At 45.7% G+C, this 11,344-nt stretch overlaps 1 protein-coding gene across 3 annotated transcripts in view; it reads left to right on the top strand.

Moving 5' to 3' along the window:
* Nucleotides 1–566: 566 nt before the first annotated feature.
* The window catches only part of LOC143283685 (protocadherin-1-like), a 336,037-nt gene continuing 325,259 nt past the window's right edge, over nucleotides 567–11,344 (top strand). For all 3 annotated transcript variants that reach the window (XM_076589918.1, XM_076589916.1, XM_076589917.1), the window contains exon 1: nucleotides 567–1,966. The gene's annotated coding sequence lies outside the window, so the exon portion shown is untranslated. The remainder of the gene's footprint in view (nucleotides 1,967–11,344) is intronic.

Genomic DNA, 11,344 nt, shown 5'->3' with positions numbered 1-11,344 from the left:
TATCCCGTTATGGGCAAAAGCCCCACCCATTTCAGCGATGACGGACAGGTGGGCGGGGTTTGAGCCGTCCCGTGCCTGGTTTTGCCGAAGGCTCACGCGCAGGACTGTGGGAAGCCTGTCTCCGACTGACGCTCAACTCTATCATGGGGAAAGCGTGTATGCGCTCCCTTTAGCTGGTTATGTGTGTGCGTGTGTGTGTGTGTCGCTCTCCTTTCTTTGCTTGCTTGCAACAAACTGACAGACAGATCTTCAAGCTTCAATAGCTCCTGTCTTGAAACAAGCTGCAAAGGTGTGTGTGTGTGTGTGTTGAATAGTCCGTTGCGACGAGACCTGGTTTCTTAGCTCTAAAACTGACATCGCGGCTCGAAAGCAAGAGAGAGCGAGCGAGAGAGAGAGAGAGAGGGAGAGAGAGAGAGAGAGTGAGAGAGAAAAAAAGTGAGATCTTCCACCCACCCCCTCCTCGCTCCTACTCCACCGCGCGCGCCAGCGCTCTAACCACTCTCGATTCCGTCACCACCATCACCTCCACCATCATCACCACCACCATCACCACTACCACGACAACAACAACAGCCACCACTACCACCACCACCACCACCACTACGCTGCCGGAATAATAATAATAATAAAGGTGACAAGAGGTCCAGTTTTAGCCCAAGGTCCATGGCCGGACTTCACAACTAACTTGCAAGACATGTCGTCAGTTTCCAGTTCCAGAAGTCTGGCGCCTCTCACTGACGGAGCTTCGCCAGTCGAGGGTCATCTGTGAATGAATGTGTATTCGAATGACACGGCGGGCCTGCACTGGACTGGATTGATTGAGTGATTGGAGTGGAGTGCAGTAGAGTGCAGTGAGTGTCTGGAACTTTGCGGCGGCGGACACGTATCGCGGCATGGTTTTGGTCAATGAACGGAGTGAAGGAAGGATAAAAACTTACTACTGCTACAACAACTTGCGGAGAGTCAAGTGATTTATTGGTTCTGTGCCAGGGAGGAGGAGGACGGACTTTTTCGGAAGCTGCCTTCCTATAGGAGGTGTGGAGAGGAAGTGGGTAGGGCGTTTCATTTTTTTTCTGTATTTTCTTCGTCTTTTTTTTTTTTTTCTGGAGTGAGCAACGAGACTCACGTACTGTACGCGCGCGCGCGGCTTTGACTTGGTGGGTTTTTGACTGGAGGAGGAGGGAGGGAAAGCTCCACGCTCACCTGTACTGCCTGTGCTTTTCAGTTACTACCCTCCCCCCACTTCCCCGTCCGCCACCACCCTCTCCCTCCTCCCACAACCACCCCACCCAACCACTATCACACCCCCATCCATCCACTACCACCTACCCCTTTCGTTGTCTTCTTCTTCGTCTTCTTCTCCTTAACTTGACTTCCTTCGTTCCCAACCAAGTAAGTGTTCTTTGCCAGCTTGCTTCTTCTTTGGAACACTAACCAGTGGGAAGTGTTGTTTTGCTGCGGAGTGGAAAAAGTTGGTGTAACTAGTTAGTTGTTGTTTTCACTTCAGTTGTAGAGTTGTCAGTACAACATCAACTTTTGGCGACATTGGGTGATGGTAGTATACGACAGTAAGTAAGCTTAACGTAGTGAGTCCGTTTTGTGGTGATGTGTGGGGACAGAAGGTGAAGTTTTTTTCCCCCCCTTGTCAGTGATCTTCAGCTCCTGATGCTTAGTGGACCACGAGCAAAGAGAGAGAGAGCGGTGGAGTGGCATGAGACAGTGAAGTTGACGACGAAGCCAAGTGGTTGTGTAGTTAGTTACACTGGCAACTGACAGTGCGGGCTTGCACTGAAGCAGCAGCAGCAGCAGCAGCAGCAGCAGCAACAACAACGACAACACCAGCGGACGGACGGACGACAGCCCAGTGGCAGTGAACGTTCTTAGTGTGCCGTGTCAGTCATCGTAGTCCATTCTCTCTTATTAATATTTAAAAAAAAAAAAATTTGCTTTCTCTGATTTGGGGCAGGTGAGCAAAAACTGCTTCTTTTTCTTCCTCTGTGTGTGTGTGTGTGTGTGTGTGTGTGTGTGTGTGTGTGTTGGGGGATGGATGTGGTGGTGGGTGTTGTCTGTGTTGTGTGTGGGGATGGTGCTGGGGGTGGGTGGGTGTGTTGTGGTGTGTGTGTGTGTGTGTGTGTGTGTGTGTGTGTGTATGTGTGTGTGTGTTGTGTGAGCGTGTTGTGTGTACAAGTATGTGTGTGTTTGTGTGTGTGTGTGTGTGTTGTTTTGTGTGTTTGTGTGTGTGTGTGTGTGTGTTTGTGTGTGTGTGTGCGTCTTGGGGGATGGGTGGGGTGATGTGTGTTGTGTGTGTTGTATGTGTGTGGGGATGGTGCTGGGGGTAGGAGGGGTGGGTTGTGGTGTGTGTGTGTGTGTGTGTGTGTGTGTGTTGTGTGAGCATGTTGTGTGTACAAATGTGTGTGTGTTTGTCAGTGTGTGTGTGTGTTTTGGGGGATGGGTGGGGTGGTGTGTGTTGTGTGTGTTGCATGTGTGTGGGGATGGGGGTGGGGGGTGTTGTGGTGTGTGTGTGTGTGTGTGTGTGTTGTGTGAGCATGTTGTGTGTACAAGTGTGTGTGTGTCAGTGTGTTTGTGTGTATGTATGTGTGTGTGTGTGTGTGTGCGTGTGTGTGTGTGTGTGTGTGTGTGTGTGTGTGTTGTTTTGTGAGTGTGTGTGTAGGGTGGGGGTGGTGGTGGTGGTGGTTGTAGTGAAGTTGAAGCTTGTTAGCAGCCTTGTTGCTTTTGTTCACTCCCACTCCCCCCCCTCTCCCCCTGATTTTCTTTTTACAACCTTTTTTAATTTTTTTTTTTAATGAATACTATATTCCATTCAACTTTCCTAAACACTGTATGCTGGTCTAATATTACATTATATGATTACTACTACTTCTACTGCTACTACTACTGCTACCACTGCTCATACTACTACCCTGCTCAGCGGTGCTGCTGTTACTGCTACTACTACTACTGCTGCTGCTGCTGCTACTGCTGCTCACAATAGATGATAATGAAGAAGAAGAAGATGATGATGATGATGAGGGCATAATTTATCTATCTAGAACTTTATTATATTAAAAAGAAAAGAAAAATTATCCATACTAATTCAAGTCCGTTTTTCCAGTTTGAATCGACCTCTTCTACTCTCTGCTACATTCCTTCACCACCACCACCCTCCCCCACCCTCCTGTATCCACCCACCCATCCTCTTTCATGGCTGGTCAAAGCTTTCTTCTCGCACACACACACACACACACACACACACACACACACACACACACACACCTTTCCACCACCCAGTCCAACTTCCCAGTAAAATTGCATGGTACGTAGGAATTCCGTTTGCATTGAGCATTTGTTAGCAATAACTTTGGATTGAATGCTTAGCAAAATGCTCGGGCAGTATGGTGGTATTCGGGCGGTTCATTTATTCTTTCACTGAGTCATTCGTTCATTCATTCATTCGTTCACTCAGTCCCGCCCCTCTCCCTCGAGGGACCTGAATTACCTTTGCGTAGCTTGAAAAAAAAAAAAAAAAAAGAAGAAAAAAGTCGATGGCAGCTCAGCTTAGATGTCAGTCGCCTGTTTGGCCATGATAAATGGTCATTCATATTTTCGGTTGTTACTCGGTTCGGTTTGTCCGCTAGTTGTTTGATTTGCCATATGTGTAGAATAAAAGTGAGCCAGATTATGAAGGTTACCGATGGTGTTATTACCCCCCCCCCAACCCCTCCCTACCGCCCGCCCCCCGCCCAAACACCCGCAAGGTTTTGAAATGTTCGTCAGTCACAAAACGAAAACAGCAAACTGCAGAATCAGAAACGAACAAAGTTATAGACACTGGTGTGAGATAGACTTGACAGACACAGTGAGCGGCAGTTGTCAGACATTTATCATTTATCATTAACGTTAACACTTTCGTTTTGTTTTGCTTTGTTTTGCTTTGTAGCAGTTTTGGTTTGGTTGTCAATGGTGTCTCCACTTCCCGCGTGTTACTTCCCCCTGTCTGTCTCTGACTGTGGATGAGACTTGTTTCATGTGTTTTCAGTCAGTAATGCGTGGCTTGGGGTCAATACTACGGTCGGTATACGTTGTGTCACGGTGTGTGTGTGTGTGTGTGTGTGTGTGTGTGTGTGTGTGTGTGTGTGTGTGTGTGTTGTTCATGAGAGAGAGAGAGAGAGAGAGAGAGAGAGAGAGAGAGAGAGAATGAATTTCGACGTTTTGAAACTTAAATGTCCTAACGATTTTGCTTACAACTTTTGCTTGTGTGTGTGTGTGTGTGTGTGTGTGTGTGTGTGTGTGTGTGTGTGTGTGTGTGTGTGTGTGTGTGTGTGTGTGTGTGTGTGTGTGTGTGTGTGTGTGTGTGTGTGACAGAGAGACAGAGACAGAGAGAGACAGAGACAGAGATGCAGAGCACAACTGTAATGTTTACAAACGACCCTCAGTCCTGGAGGGTGTGTGTGTGTGTGTGTGTGTGTGTGTGTGTGTGTGTGTGTGTGTGTGTGTCACAGAGAGACAGAGACAGAGACAGAGATGCAGAGCACAACTGTAATGTTTACAAACGACCCTCAGTCCTGGAGGGTGTGTGTGTGTGTGTGTGTGTGTGTGTGTGTGTGTGTGTGTGTGTGTGTGTGTGTGTGTGTGTGGTTATGTTTTAAGGATGGGTTTATGTTTTTTGTGCTGTGACTGAAATCAGAGAAACGGAATCGATAACTCAGTTGCTTTGTTGTTGTATGTATGACAGACTGGTTTTCCCCGCACCCATGATATTCCCACTTCCTTTGGAGTGATTGATTTTTAGTCTTTTTTTTTTTTTTTTTTTTTGGAAAGCACTGAATGGAACAACGAATGGAGTGGTGGAAGTGTTTCTCACAAAGGGCTAGGGTTCTGGGGGCGGGGGTGGGTTGGGAGAGGAGAGTAAACAACAGCATCAGGTAGTTGTGGTCATGGTAATTAGCTGTCGTGGTAACAGCATTGTTATTGTCATTGGTAGTAGTAGTAGTAATAGCAGCAGCAGCAGCAGTAGTTGTCACAGAAAAAAAATCATCAAAATGAACTGGCTGATTGTATGACATCAAAGAAAGCGTAGGCTACTGTTGAAAGCATGACCACAACTGTAACTATAACTACAACTATATATATATATATGTATGTACACACACACACATACACACACACACACACACACACACACACATATATATATATATATATATATATATATATATATATATATAGAGAGAGAGAGAGAGAGAGAGAGAGAGATATATAGATCGTCTGTCCTATATGTAGTTTAGCAAATAATGCTGCTCGCCACAAAATGTAATGGCAACTACTACTATATATGATAAGCTACTGTAGCAGCAGCAGCAGCAGCAGCAGCAGCAGGAGCAGCGGTAAAAGTTATCGTTGTAGTAATTTTTTGCAGTGGTAGCGGTCACAGCACCAGCAAAAGCAACTGCTGTGTACAACCTGGGCAAAGAATACTAATTACCACTAAACATAACTATCGCTAACATTTCTTCTGTCATAGGTGCCTATAGTAGTAGGAGAACTAGCAGCAGCAGCAGTAGCAGCAGCAACAGCTACTAGTAGTAGTAGTAGTTGTAGGAAAAGCAATAGCTGCAACATTAATAACATAAACTGGTTAGTGATGTAATAATAGCAGCAGCAGCATGACAGACCACTTTTAAAAAACAGCTGCGAAAACCTTCGTTTCTTCTGGAGATAGCTCAGTAGAGAATGTTAGTTTCAGTTTCTCAAGGAGGTGTTACTGCGTAGTTCGATCCAATCCATATACGCTACACCACATCTGCTAGGTCAGTAGATGCCTGACTAGCAGCATAACCCTACACGCTTAGTCAGATCTTGAGCACAAGCGTAATATATTTGTCCTGCCTGCGCATGCGTAATATATGGAGTGATGGCCTAGAGGTAACGCGTCCGCCTAGGAAGCGAGAGAATCTGTGCGCGCTGGTTCGAATCACGGCACAGCCCCCGAAATTTTCTCCCCCTCCACTAGACCTTGAGTGGTGGTCTGGACGCTAGTCATTCGGATGAGACGATAAACCGAGGTCCCGTGTGCAGCATGCACTTAGCGCACGTAAAAGAACCCACGGCAACAAAAGGGTTGTTCCTGGCAAACTTCTGTAGAAAAATCCACTTCAATAGGAAAAACAAATAAAACTGCACACAGGAAAAATACCAAAAAAATTGGGTGGCGCTGTAGTATGGCGACGCGCTCTCCCTAGGGAGAGCAGCCCGAATTTCACATAGAGAAATTTGTTGTGATAAAAAGAAATACAAATACAAATATTTCTCCTACTCCATATTGCCAGAAGACGACCTTTTTGTTGCCGTGGGTTTTAGAGGGGTTATTTCTTCTTCAGTGCGCCCAAAGGCGTGCTGCACACATGACCTCGGTTTTATCGTTTCATCCAAAATAGACCATAGTTATGCTCAATTCTTCCCAGTTAAGCTTGGAAGAAAGGGCGAGTCCGACCGGGAATCGAACCCAGCAGACCTTCACGGACACTGTATTGGCACGGATGAGCGTCTTAACCACTCTGCCATCTCCATTCCGAATGTTAATGGCCACTGTAGCCCTTACAATAGAATAGAATAGAATAGAATAGAATAGAATAGAATATGTCTTTATTACCAAGTGTACCGGGGTCACAAGGAATATTGCTGGGGAGAGTACATAACAAGGTAGGAACATAAAATGAAAATCATACACAAACACAGATACAGTAGAAATTAGGATACATACAAGTGCATGTCAATATAAAAAAAAACTTGTGCATACTTACATATGCACGTACTGCACACACACACACACACACACACACACACACACTCACACATATATATGCACGCACACACACACACACACACACACACACACACACACACACACACACTCACACATATATGTGCACACACACACACACACACACACACACACACACACACACACACACACACACACACACACACACGTTTGAACAGAAGCCGCATATCACATGTGGATGGGGATGATGACTAGATCTTCAGTTTCAGTTTCAGTTTCAGTAGCTCAAGGAGGCGTCACTGCGTTCGGACAAATCCATATACGCTACACGACATCTGCCAAGCAGATGCCTGACCAGCAGCGTAACCCAACGCGCTTAGTCAGGCCTTGAGAAAAAACACACCAAAAAACAAAAACAAAAAACAAAACAACAACAACAACAACAAAAAAAACCTTAAAAAAGAACTACTACTACTACTACTACTAATATGTACAAGTATGTACACGATCTTCAGGTAGATGGTTAAGTTGTTTACCACGAACACTGGCAGTGAGGCGCAGTGGCAGAATGTATGTCAGGCAGGCGTTGGAAACTTCTGATCCAGTGTTCACAAGGAATAAGGGTTCGAGGCCCCTCGTTTCGTCATGGTGGTGTGTGTCCTTGGGGAAAAGGTACTTTACTCCGAATTTGTTCTCTCCCTCCACTCAGGTGTGAATGGGTATTCCTGAACGGCGGAAGTAGAGAGGATTGTTGGGCCCTGCCCCTTCCTTTGCCGAGTTCCCCCCCCCCCCTGCACCCCCCCCCCACTGCCCACTCCCCCCCCCCCACACACACGGCGGATATGAATTCACTGCCTTCCTATGCAGAGCCCTAGACACAGTGAGTGTTAATTCACCGCCTTCCTATGCCTAGCCCTAGACAAAGTGGGTGTTAATTCACTGCCTTCCTATGCCTAGCCCTAGACACAGTGGGTGTTAAATCACTGCCTTCCTATGCCTAGCCCTAGACACAGTGAGTGTTAATTCACCGCCTTCCTATGCCTGACCCTAGACAGAGTGGGTGTTAATTCACTGCCTTCCTATGCCTAGCCCTAGACACAGTGGGTGTTAATTCACTGCCTTCCTATGCCTAGCCCTAGACACAGTGGGTGTTAATTCACTGCCTTCCTATGCCTAGCCCGAGACACAGTGAATATGAATTCACTGCCTTCCTATGCAGAGCCCTAGACACAGTGAGTGTTCATTCACCGCCTTACTATGCCTAGCCCTAGACAGTGGGTGTTAATTCACTGCCTTCCTATGCCTAGCCCTAGACACAGTGAATACTAATTCACTGCCTTCCTGTGCCAAGCTTCCCCCCCCACTGCTCTCCCCCCCCCGCCCCTCCCCCACACGGCGGATATGAATTCACTGCCCCAGTGGGCGTGAAAAGCTATGGGACATTTAACCTGTTCTTAACACTGGCAGGGTTTCAAAATAGCCATCCGTCCGATTGTTCAGGACAGCATCAGAACTGGCCCATTTGTAGTCGGATAAGAGGGTTGCCAATCCTTATCGTTTGTTAATCATTTACTCTCCTAATAATAATGATGATAATAATAATACATAGTTTTTCTATGGCGCGATATCCAGCACCAGTGCTGCTCAAAGCGCCTTACATCATCCAGTTGACTATAAACATGCCTAAAAAAACAACAACCCCACATCAACCGCTATCTGACAGTGGAAAACATCCAGTGTGTTCATATGAATGAAAAAGCACACTTTAGCTTTATTGTTCTTTCATTTCGAGTTAAAAACAACAACAACAACAAAAAAACAAACAAACAACAACAACAGCAACAACAACAACAACCCCACCCCCCCCCCCAAAAAAAACCCCAAAAAAACCCACCACACACACACCGAAGCAACCATGTGCTTGTCCTGTATTGTTCGTGTATTCTGTGTAGCATATTCAGGATTAAAACTCGGGTTTAACTGTTTGGAGCGTTCGAAACATTTAAATATTATTTATACTAAACACCACTTAAGTGTCCTTTGACGTGTTCACACAGCACCAATGACAGAAGAAATGTGCAAACACAAATTAGTTTTTATGCAAGACTGGCATGGGCCTTTTAATCCACTTTTACCACTTATTTTATCAGCCTATGATGCTTTAAATCGCTTTATGGCTTTATGGCTCCGGCTGGTAGGCATGCAGACAACACCATTAAGATCTCGGAGCGAAAATAAATGTCGTTTTGATCAAACCCAGACAGCCAGAAGTAACCCAAATATTCATCCGCATTGCATGCATGGAATATTTCAGTCAAATGCTCGTGCGGCCTCTTGATCTCATTTGGATGTCGGTGCATTTACATTTATCAACAGTCTCTTTACTATATACTCTCTCTCTCTCTCTGTGCGTGTGTGCGTGTGTGTGTGCGTGTGTGTGTGTGTGTGTGTGTGTGTGTGTGTGTGTTGAAACATTTAATCTTTTTGGCACCAGAACAACTGAAATCATATGGGAATGTCTACCCCTCAATATAATGACCACTACGATTAGATACGATAGCAAGATACACTTAGCAGCAGTAGCAGCAATGGCAGCAGTATCAGTAGTTGTAGTAGAAGTAATAGTAGTAGTAGCAGCAGTAGCAGACTAGCAGAAGTAGTAGTAGCTGCAGCAGCAACAGTAGTGACAATAGCAGCAGCAGCAGCAGTAGTAGTAGTAGCAGCAGTAGTAGCAGCAACAGTAGCAGAAGCAGCAGCAAGAACAAAAGCATATTGACTTGGAACTGGACAACATCATATCAACAACGACAAAAGAATGAAAGCAAGGGCTTATAGCTGGTCCTTGTACACAAAGGCCCCAACACTCGGCTTATATCACAGACTGACATAAGTTTACATTTGGGCCAACAGCAAAGTGAGAGCTGTATTATCAATGGTTTCTCCAGTCAATGGGAAACCATTTACAGCTTAGTCTTTTTGTGAAGGACTATGACTCTCAAACTAGGAGGCAAAATTGCACTGGCTCTTAGTGCTGCAGCCTTGTGGGCTAGTTGGCCTTTGGGAACCATCCCAACGCCGACTGTCCTCTTGGCCGAGAAAGTGGGGATGTACTTGGGCAAGACACTGTCCACTATAATCAAATTCTAGCCCAAATAGTCGGAACAGCAGTTGCCTCCTCTCCTGTTCTGATGGTCATTGTCGGACACGACTGACTATTATATATATATATATATATATATATATATATATATATATATATATATATATATATATATACACAGACAAGAGCTTAATAACAAAGAATAAGTAGTAGCCTACTGCCAGTGGGATACACAGTAATAAGTACCACGACTCTAGTCTGGTCTTTCAGGTCAGGCCTGGAAACACATCTCTTTTACTCCATTGCTATGATTAAGGCCTAGCCCAGCCCAACCATTTTAAGGAAGTGCTGTTTCCATTCCGGACTGATTACTTGATTGTGTGATGTGTGTGCATGAGGACGAAGTGAGGGAGTGTGAGTGCTGTTGCTTGTGTGTGTGTGTGTGTGTGTGTGTGTGTGTGTGTGTGTGTGTGTGTGTGTGCGTGCGTGTGTGTGTGTATGATACGTTGTTACTTTTTAAACAAAGTTCTTTGCGTTATACACCAATACCATATTATTGTTGCTTTCGTATTGCTTTTTTTTGCAGTTACTGTAAAGCACCTTGAGCGTTGGGAAGACGCTATGAGTATAGAGTTCCATGATAAATATCATCAAGATAAAGAAATTCCTTGCCACAAGACATGCTCACCAGAAGAGAATATAATATATGTCACCGCAACAAAGACCACCCAATTACTCACTCAGTGGCCAAGCCCAGACCTTTTCCCCCCCGCAGTCAGACCATAGTACCGAAAAAAAAGAAGAAAAAGAAAAAAAAAGAGAAAAAAGTGTAGATCCATATAAAACCTTTTCCGGAAATTGACTGACGCCAATACACACACACACACACACACACACACACACACACACACACACACACACACACACACACACACACACACACACACACACACACACACACACACACACACACACACACACACACACACACGAAGTGTATAGAGATGCCATGCGTAAACGTAATGTTGACATTTGCGGGAAATGTTAACAAGAAATGCTATCCGATGGAGTCACAGGCAGTGGACGCGGGGTGTGTGGGGGGCCAACGGTGATTTCAATGTTTAGTGAGGAGTTAGAGGTTGGAGGGGGGGGGGGGAGGAGAGGAAGGAAGGAGGGTGCGGGTGGGGTGGGAGGGGGGGGGGGGGGGGAGAGGGCGGAAGGAGGGTGATGTAACAGAAAAGCAGCAGCTGTCAGAGAGACGATCCGTTAAGTTGGACCGTCAAGGCCACTGCAGAGAGAGAGAGAGAGAGAGAGAGAGAGAGAGACAGACAGACAGACAGACAGACAGACAGAGACAAGACAAGACAAGACAAGACAAATTCTTTATTTTCGAGGATAATAGATAAGCAATGGCGCGCTTTTTTTTTTTCCCATCCAGACCCCGCCCTGAAACAGGGTCTACA

The sequence above is a fragment of the Babylonia areolata genome, chromosome 7 (assembly GCF_041734735.1).
Source record: "Babylonia areolata isolate BAREFJ2019XMU chromosome 7, ASM4173473v1, whole genome shotgun sequence".
NCBI classification, from domain to species: domain Eukaryota; kingdom Metazoa; phylum Mollusca; class Gastropoda; order Neogastropoda; family Buccinidae; genus Babylonia; species Babylonia areolata.
Note: the sequence above shows the minus strand (reverse complement) of the source record. Positions and strands in the feature narration are given on the sequence as shown.